This window comes from Saccostrea cucullata, unplaced genomic scaffold (genome assembly GCF_032062105.1).
Source record: "Saccostrea cucullata isolate Sc308-1 unplaced genomic scaffold, CSIRO_AGI_Scuc_v1 ctg18793, whole genome shotgun sequence".
In the NCBI taxonomy this organism is placed as follows: domain Eukaryota; kingdom Metazoa; phylum Mollusca; class Bivalvia; order Ostreida; family Ostreidae; genus Saccostrea; species Saccostrea cuccullata.
Window position 1 is genome coordinate 1 of NW_026939576.1, and position 9,590 is coordinate 9,590.

General features: G+C 33.9%; 1 pseudogene; it reads right to left on the minus strand.

The window, feature by feature from the left end:
* Window positions 1-1,588: 1,588 nt before the first annotated feature.
* On the minus strand, window positions 1,589-7,342 carry LOC134253350 (replication protein A 32 kDa subunit-A-like; annotated as a pseudogene).
* Between the last annotated feature and the right edge of the window lie 2,248 nt (window positions 7,343-9,590).

The following is a 9,590-nucleotide window of genomic DNA, read 5'->3' on the forward strand; positions in this document are numbered from 1 at the left end:
TATCCCCAGAAGGAAAAACTTTAATTCTTGCAATTTACAAAAGGGGAAAAATTTTCCACACGACATTCTTGAACTGAAAAAAAACTCAGTACTTCCATCAATTATTTATATTTAATAGTAACCTGGGGGTCATTTTGTTCGCACAAATTAAACTTAAAACGCACGATAAAGCACACTTAACGGTGTAAATATTTCTTGTATAATAATTCACACTATACGCTTTTCTTCCAGGAATGAATATCAATATTCATGTTGAGAAAGATTCTTAAGAGAGAAGTAGGGCAAGATGGAATTTAAAGAAAACATGCACAATGGATGCTTAAAGTTTTGAGACTGGAGTACAGGTGCACATTGGTAGGACGTCTAGAAATACAAAGATATTTCGCATGGCTTGGTTACACGGACACAGAAACGAGAGTTATGTGACTATCAATAAAATACTCAATAAAATTTAGAAAACAAGAAATATTTGGCAAAAATTAATCTTTGGTTTCTCAGGCAAAATACTTCGTAAATAAATTTTAAAAGATTTAGTTCAATTAATTACATTTATATGCTTTTTTTTGTATTTAAATTACATGTATTAACAAAGATTTCCCTAAGCTTACTGATACTTTGGACATTCCTGTAGAAATCTTATAGAAAAGTGTAAAAAGGGGAACAATTTCCATTTTTTCTTTCTTAAATGAGTAACAGATGCAATATACCTTTATCACCTACATATGGGGTTTATGTCTCCTGGTTGATTTGATACGCAAGAGCATGCTCTTTGTACAAAAAAAATTCTCTTAAACAAGGCAAGCTATTAACAAACAATTTGATGAAACAAGGGTATCAACATTCTGCTTTTTGTCACCATTTCACAAGTTCTAAGGTAGATACAATTTCCTTGTCAGCAAATTCAGTTATTTAGTCGAATTCCAACTGACGTTTTCCATACCGATTGTTAATTCAGTCATTGTTTACACCCCAAAATTTTCTATCTATGGATTTTTCGCTTTCCCTATCATGAAAAGAGGCATAAAATGAATGGAAGACCTGTTTCCATGTGTGATATGACTGAGAAATGCGGCGATGTCTCAGGAAATGGTATCTACCCTCACCTTTATACAGTCACAACGTCAATTAGGGAAAGGTTAAAGGTTTACTATATAACTGCATGTTTTTCAGGGACTTGCTTATCCTCCATAATGGTTCTACATCCAATTTAATCATGAAAAGAGAAAAGGCATCAGTTGATCTGATACTGGTCATGCAACATCCAGCTAAACAAAATCAATAGACTAGAACTTTGTTGAAAGTGGGTAATCCACCATGAATCTTAAAATCTCGGGTGAAGTGCAACATGGGCTGAAAACACGGAGTTTTAAAAATAATTGATAAATCATTCTACACATAACCTCAGAAGTGAGAAAAAATCTGTTAGTATTTAAAACATTATACACTGTCAGATCATAGCTATTTTAAGATCACCTCATATCAACCTATTCATCCTCTATTTGCCGCCTATCTCGTTACTGAATTAAGAAAAAAAACAACTACTTTTCAAGTTTTATTCTGATACAGAAAACAAAATTGCCCGATTAGTATCTCTTCAAGAAAAGTAACTCTACCAAATCATGACATTCCAGAGATCTTTGTTTCCAGATGGTTTGCTTTTATCTCTGTAAGGTATTTAGTACATGAACTATATAATATCAGCATACATGTACCTTCTATTTTACAGTAAAACGGTTGTACATTATTTACAGAGTTATAGTGCACAGCCTATAAATAAGAATCCAGAGACCATATCTGGATCATTAACATTTTTTTTTTCAGTTTCTATGGTCCACTAATGAAAATTTACAGCTCAGCTGTCTGTTGCCTTGTAATGGTCTTCATCTATTGTGGAGTAAATGTGACCTTCGCTGCTCAAAAATTCTATGGCTTCTCTGTAATAGAAACAACAGAGAAGTAAATTAGTTATCTGATAAAACTTCAGATTTTTTAAAATACAAGAGGCCCACGGGCCTTATAGGTCACCTGAGTATCATGTAACAACTTTCCAGCGATTGTATTTGGTTTGTGTTTTAATCCAAAAGCCATGAAATTCACAAATTTTGAAAGAGGCACCACTGCTTATCAAAGGGCAGATTTCAAAGCATTAATTTATTTTTAGTCAAAGTATTCCCCTGGTACCCCTGACCCAGCGGCCCTGAAATTATATATTTTGAAAGAGGCCCCTTTCTTCATTATAAGGCCAGCATTTTTTTATGTTTAGGTTTAGTTATCAACATGAGAATGAAAAAGTCCCGAAGGAGAAGGAAATAAAAAAAAATTTGATAAATCAATTATTAACATTTGTACATTCTTTTTTATGCTATCCTAATAGGCTCCTTACCACTGCACACATAATGCTTAAAAATTGGAAAGTAGAACATTTAATTGCTTATTTCATCATCTGCCAGTTTGGGCCAGTTATATAAATTTTGTGATGTTGATCAAAATATATTTTAAAAAATCAATTCTATAAAAGTCTTTCAATATATCTTTATTTTTTTAATATGTGTTAGGTGAATGTGTAGACATTGTTCTAAAATTCACTTGATGCCTAAAATAATAATTCCTATCATAAAACAGACAGGGAGTATTGGGAATAGGGTGAACATTTTTATCAATTAAGTGTGAAATAATTTTTCTGGCTGATACAAATGATACTACATGCCTGTATATATTTATATATTCTTGCCTTTTAATAGTTGAATTTTTTTTTATTTCTTCAGGTTATTGTTTATTTCTTCCTCAAATGGACTTAACTTCTCCCATAGTTTTATTCATTACATCTGATGCATAAGCAACCCTTTTCTGAAGAATGATGCTTAGACTGTAAGCTATAACAGAGACCTAAACAATGTCGCTGGCAATATGCAATAGCTACCACGAGCAGTTTAAAAGCTGGGGGAGGAAAATAATTTAAAGACAGATACTTTTGAAACGAATACATAATTATCTCACCAGCATTTCATTGTGCAACAAAGTCATCAGCATTTTATTTGTCCTTTGGACGGGTGAAACGTTTTGAATGGCACTCTTATCGATGAATTTTACACTAAACCAAGCTATCTTCTCAGATCTAGCTTTATTTACCCGCCATTTCATCATAAAACCGGAACTGTGAGTTCGTTGAAATCTCGATCCCGACTCAAATTTGACATCGGAAAGAAATCTTTTTTTATTTCTTTTCTGAAAATTCAAAACCTTGAGCGGAGGGTTTGTAAAACTGAAAATAAAATAAATCCTGGCCTTAAATATGTAATTAGATCATTAGCATATTAACCAGGAGCAAAGGATAAGATGTTCAAAGAATTCATGCATTTCACTATATAATCATCAGAGCCCCACCCTAAAACAAGAACCCCTGACCCTGGGGCCATAAAATTCACAAAATTTGTAGAGGCACTCTTGCTCATCATAACTATGTACTTAGTTAGTTTATTTAATACCCAGGAGCAGAGAAGAAGATTTTCAAAGAATTCATGTATTTTCACTATATAATCAATAGAGCCCCGCCCTAACACCAGACCCCTGACCCTGGGGCCATAAAATTCACAATTTTGGTAGAGGCACTCTTGCTCATCATAACTATGTACTTAGTTTATTTAATACCCAGGAGCAGAGAAGAAGATTTTCAAAGAAATAATGCATTTTCACTACCTACTTATTTAGCCCGCCCTAGCACTAGAACCCCTGACCCCAGGGCCATGAATTTCACAATTTTGGTAGAGGACTCATTGCTGATTACAATCATGCAAACAGTTTGACTGCTTGATGTCCAGGAGTAAAGAAGAAGATTTTTAAAGATTGCATTAATTTTAGTGGTTTTGGCCCCATCTCTCAGGCCCCAGGGGGGCAGGGACCATGAAATTCAAAATTTTTGTTCCCCTTCACCCACAGATACTGTATACAAAATTTGGTTGAGATTGGTTTAGCGGTTTCAGAGAAGAAGCTGAAAATGTTCAAATGTTAACACACGACGAATGACGGACGCCTTACGCCGATGGACAAACACGGATGGCAATAGGTCACCTGAGTGACTCAGGTGACCTAACAAAATACTGTGCCTTACATATATATTGCAGTGCTTAGCAACTTCCTTGAAATGCACTACTTTGAAAAGATAAAACAATGGCCCAGGCCTTATCCATCACCTGAGTATCCTGCAACAACTTTCAAACAATTAAATTTGGTTTGTATTTTAAACCTGAGGCCTTGAAATTCCTAATTTTGAAGAAGTTGGAAATTTTCAAATGTTTACAGACAACGGATGAATACAGATTCCAATAATTCACAGACCTAAAAATATTGGGCAGTCAAAAAATCAATTGTCCATAAAATTTACACACTACTTACCTTACAGATCTTTCAGGAACCCCTCTCAACTGCTTACAGACATTTTCAATACTGGCACCTGCCTCTGTCACATTGCTCTGAATGATGGAGTGGACCTATGATAAGAAGTATAAAAACAATTTTAACAAGAGATGTTTGTAAAACACTCCCCCCAACATTGGAATTTTTCTAAGTCCAAGGGGCATAACTCTGTCAAAAATGATGCTATCGTACCCATAACAGAACTTGACCTAGATACATATCTGATAAATCTGTATACTAAATTTCATTTCAGTATGTGCAACCTCTGCGAAGAAAATAAACAGAAACTGCAAATAATTGGAATTTTTATAAATCCAAGGGGCATAACTCTGTCAAAAATGGCTTGATTGTAACCAAAACAGAACTTGACCTAGATATTCATCTGATATATCTGTATACCGAATTTCATTTCAGTATGTGCAACGGTTGTGAAGAAAATGAACGGAAACTAAGTGGAGCGACAGACTGACAGACAGACAGCAGCAAAGCAATATGCCCTCCCTTCTACGAAGGGGGGCATAATAAGGTTAAGTTATCTCCATAATCATGCAAACAGAAATCATCAAAACCCTTGTTTAAATCAATCAGATTATCTGAATTTGGTGCTCAATGAAAATGGAAATCCACATTTACAAAGTCTTATGCTGTTGCAAAAGTACAAAAGTACAATCTAAAGCTATGTTTGCAAATGATTTAAGGTATCTTACAACACTCTATTCACAATAGCTAAAGAATGTCATACAAAGTTAAAGAGGCATAAAAAATTAGACTGTTAGTCCCCCCCCCCCCCCCCCAAAAAAAATATTCATCTCTATTTAAGATTCATTCTTCTGTTTTTCAAATCAACCAGATAAAAACTTGGCATATTTTACTGAATCTAATTACGACTCAAAATTATAAAACCTCAAACCTTGTTTCAATCCTGTTTTATTATCATTACATCAGCTTGTAACTGTAAGTGTATCAGTAGAATGTAGCACTGACCTGGTTTTGGACTTGGTTCAATCCACTGACCATACCACTATCCTGATTCTGGTAGATATCTCCTGTGGTGGTTTTGTTCATGGGAGCTCCTGAGGACATGCCCTATACAATACCATACAAATATACAATATCTAGAAGCAACCAATAATAAAATTTATTATTTCCTATGTAGCTTGTAACACGAGCTTTGATTGGTTAAAGAGTTGGGTGTAAATTTCTGTGCACACGACTTGAGCTGGGGGTAAATAAAACGTGACGTCACAATGCATAGTTTTTCTGATAAAAAGCAAATGATATGACATCACAATGCATCATAGTACATAGTAAAACTTATCGTAGGTTGAGACACAGTATGTTTACAAAGAATTTATTTTGGAACATAGGAAATCAATTCGTTATCCAGGTCCAATCAAGGGTGTACGGGGATTTACCCCGAATGTATTCCATACACCTTTCAGTCTCAGGGTGTATGGAATAAAACCTGGGGTAAATCCCCGTACACCCTTGATTGAACCTGGATAAGTAATGATATCTCTACCCTAAAAAAGTATTTGTCTATGTAGTTATTCTACAATAGCCACTCATTACAGCAAAAATTACTTTCTGCTAAGTTCCCTTTAAGAAAATTGAGATGTGTGAAATTTAGACAAATTTCCTATCTTTGAGATAGCCTCCACCTTAACGGACCCCGTTGAGGTGAGGAATGGTACATACACATCATAGTTTCAGAGATACAATTAGTTTCACATACAATACATTTTTCAAGAGAATCAGGTGGACCTGGGATTACTTTAAAGAGGATACTAAGCTTTTACAAATATCTCTTGTGATAGCAATTTTGGTTCAAGCACTATAACTCCTTAACCAATCTACTCTAGATTTGATTTATTGACCAAATTGATCCAAAGTTACATTAAAATATTCTTAAGACAAAATCAGCTTTGGTCCCAACAGATGTCCTAGGAGTTCTTATTCATTGCCAATCCTTTTTCTGGACGTTTGACCAAGGAAAGAGAGACAGTGCTCTGGACATACTGATTAAGTTTAAAATTAGTATTTTGTTACATACAAATCTTACATTAGCCATTTGTTTGGACAGTGCCAGATGACTGTGAGTGACCTCTAGCATGTGGTAAGTGACCTCATTCATGTCCATCACTGGTACCATTTTAAAAGCAGTAACATTCCTCTTCCCTCCAAACGATCGACTGTCCCATAAACCCTCACATACGTGTTCTCTCTCAAGGCCGCAATTCTCTCTGTATCAGGAACACTCTCCTACAATTTTTCGTGGAAATAAAATTCATCAAGTTTCATTTTCAGTAAAATAAAAACAGCCTCCAAATGCATATTTCATGGTGACCTTTACACTTTCAGTGCCTAGGGGCCCATAATATTTATCTCTTAGAAGTAATCCAGAAAACAGAAGCTTTCATCTAAACTTAAAAGGTACATGTATTGCCCAAATAGAATGGTATGTGAAGAAGACTTCAGAGTAAAACATCCCTTCTTAAAAGGGCTTAGGAATATATTTCCACTTACATCATTATCAACAAACTGTTTGACTTCCAGTGGTGGTCCTGTCATGTCATCCACCTCATAATCTATCCTTGTTGGCGACTCTTTCACAGCAATAATTAAACCAACAATGGTTATCTGTAAAGCAGATATAAAGCTTTTACATCTTGAATGAGATTACAAGAAAACTTATCTTTAATAAGAAAAATATCCACTTTCCATTTTAAACATTTGATATAAAATCTCTAGTTACTAAATTTACTTGTACAGTAAATTTTCAGTTGTGTTTTAAGCACATATGATCTCCTTCTAAGTAATATACCTGAGCTAATTCAATGTCTCCGGAGTAAAATTTGTCGTCATTCTGTGATGCGCTGAGAATTTCAGCAGTTGTGCAAGGAAGTATGTTCTGTGCCCTGTTACGACTCTGAAAAAGCAACAAAATCCAAAATATGTATATATAATTACAGACCTGTTTACCCATATCCTTGTCTCTCAGTATTTTTTAATTTTCCATGAGATTTGGCATTTGCCAGTAAGATTTTATTTTCCATCAATTTTACATATATTTATGGAGAACAACCGCTTTTCTGATTACTAAAACATAATTTAATAACATAGTCTTTGTCATTTTATACCACAGTGCCTTGGCAACCTGACATCACTGTGTTTGAAGTCTTTCTCTCTTTAGCAATTAAAAATCGTGAAAGAAGGATATGGACTGAGACTGATCAAAACGAAAACAAATTGCTAAATTCCAAACACATGTATTTCCGATTTCCGTATTTTCATAATAGCAAAACGTGAGACATATCTTGGACTAAAAATCCGTAAAAAATACGGCGAAATCATAAGAGTAAACAGGTCTGTAATTATTAGTGTTGGCAACGAGTACCCGGTTAACCGGTTAACCGTCGAACGATGCGAGTATCGGTTAGCAAAAATGCTATTCGGTTACTCGGATTAAATGCATCTTATATGTAAATAACCAAAAAATAAAATGTTAATTTGTTTATAAGTGTAAAAATAAACAATTCGTTTTTTCCTTTACCGTTAGACTTAATGATCTATGGTTTCACTACTACGATTGATTGGTTTTCACACTTAATCAATGTTAATTGATAGCTTTAATTGCCAGCAGGTTATATAAGTTTTGAAGACCCGAGTTATAATTACCTCATTAAATAATTTAACAAGATGCCGCCAAAGACATGTACATGTATAGCTTGGAAATATTTTAAAAGAACAGCTGATTCCATACTTGTAAAATGTAATTAATGTGAATTGGAGTTATCGTGACTTCAAATTTCTAAATAATTATTCTCCTAGAACGTGACATTTATCGGGGGTTGAAAAGTAAAACTGATGAACCACATTGTAAAATAGGTGATACATTGAATATTTATTTTTCTTCTGATTGAATTAATTTTTTGATTAATTTTTAAGTTTATAAATAAAAGTTAATTCACAATACCTTTGTGTTTTATTAGAACCGATGAGTAAAAGATGAAATAAATGATACATATGAATAAATCATCCGAGTAACCGGGTACTCGATCGGAAGATTGAGCGAGTAACCGGTTACTAAAAATCGTCCGATTTGCCAACACTAGTAATTATACAAAGCATTCCATGTCAACAAGAAAATAAACACTTTAAACGTTGAAATAAATCATCATACTTTTTATTAATATGCAAACAACATGCATTTAATCATAATCATATATGCTGTATGTATGAGATGGCTCTAGCTCCTAGGATTAACACTTCAAGGCTATTCTCTACGATGTAAATTTATCACACACCATTCACAATACATGTATTGTGAAATCACTAATTTTCATGGGTTTTAATTTTCTTTGTTTTAGAAGTATGGAGAGACCCACAAATTCAAAACTAACATGACCTGTTAAATTTCATATGCATTACTACTAAACATTTTCCAACCACAAAATAAAATCCCAACAAACCATTAATGAAACCACTATTTTGTCCCACAATAAAATAGATTTTTAAGTATTTGAATACTTATTCTGGGTGACGATATCTTTATTTTTGTATAGCATTGTTTCAAAACAAAAGCTTTTCATCTCACTTTTCTCTGTTTCCTTTCACATCTGTTATTAAATGAATTGGCCTCTATGGAAAAATATGCTAATACTGATCTTTTCTCCTACCAAGTTAACAGTTTTAAAAACATCATAATGTAAACACAGGGGCTTGTGTAGAGAAAATAAATCAGTTTAAAAAATTAGTACCTCGGAGAGAAAAATACACAAGGGAGGACGCCATTTTGGATACCACCTCGCTTCATCAGCTATTTTCGCTTAAATTGTTAAACTAGACATACGAGCCAGTTCATATCCCTTAATTAATGTTTTTTCTCTATGACCTTACTTGCAGTTTTAATCTTTCTTTGTTTACATTTACAGTCTTGGTCAATTTATCGCGTAAACATCCAAAATCGACAACTCCTTGGCTTCTGAGAAAACGAAAGTATGACACGTGACTTAGAGAATCTTTCGTACTACCCCAGATTCAGTCCAAATTCAACAAATTTTAGAAAAAAGTGAAACCAAAATACTTTAACACAGAAGAGCAAAGAAATAAAATAACAGTCATTGATAAAATGAAAGCATCTGAGTTTACCAATAAAATATTCAAATATGTCAGTT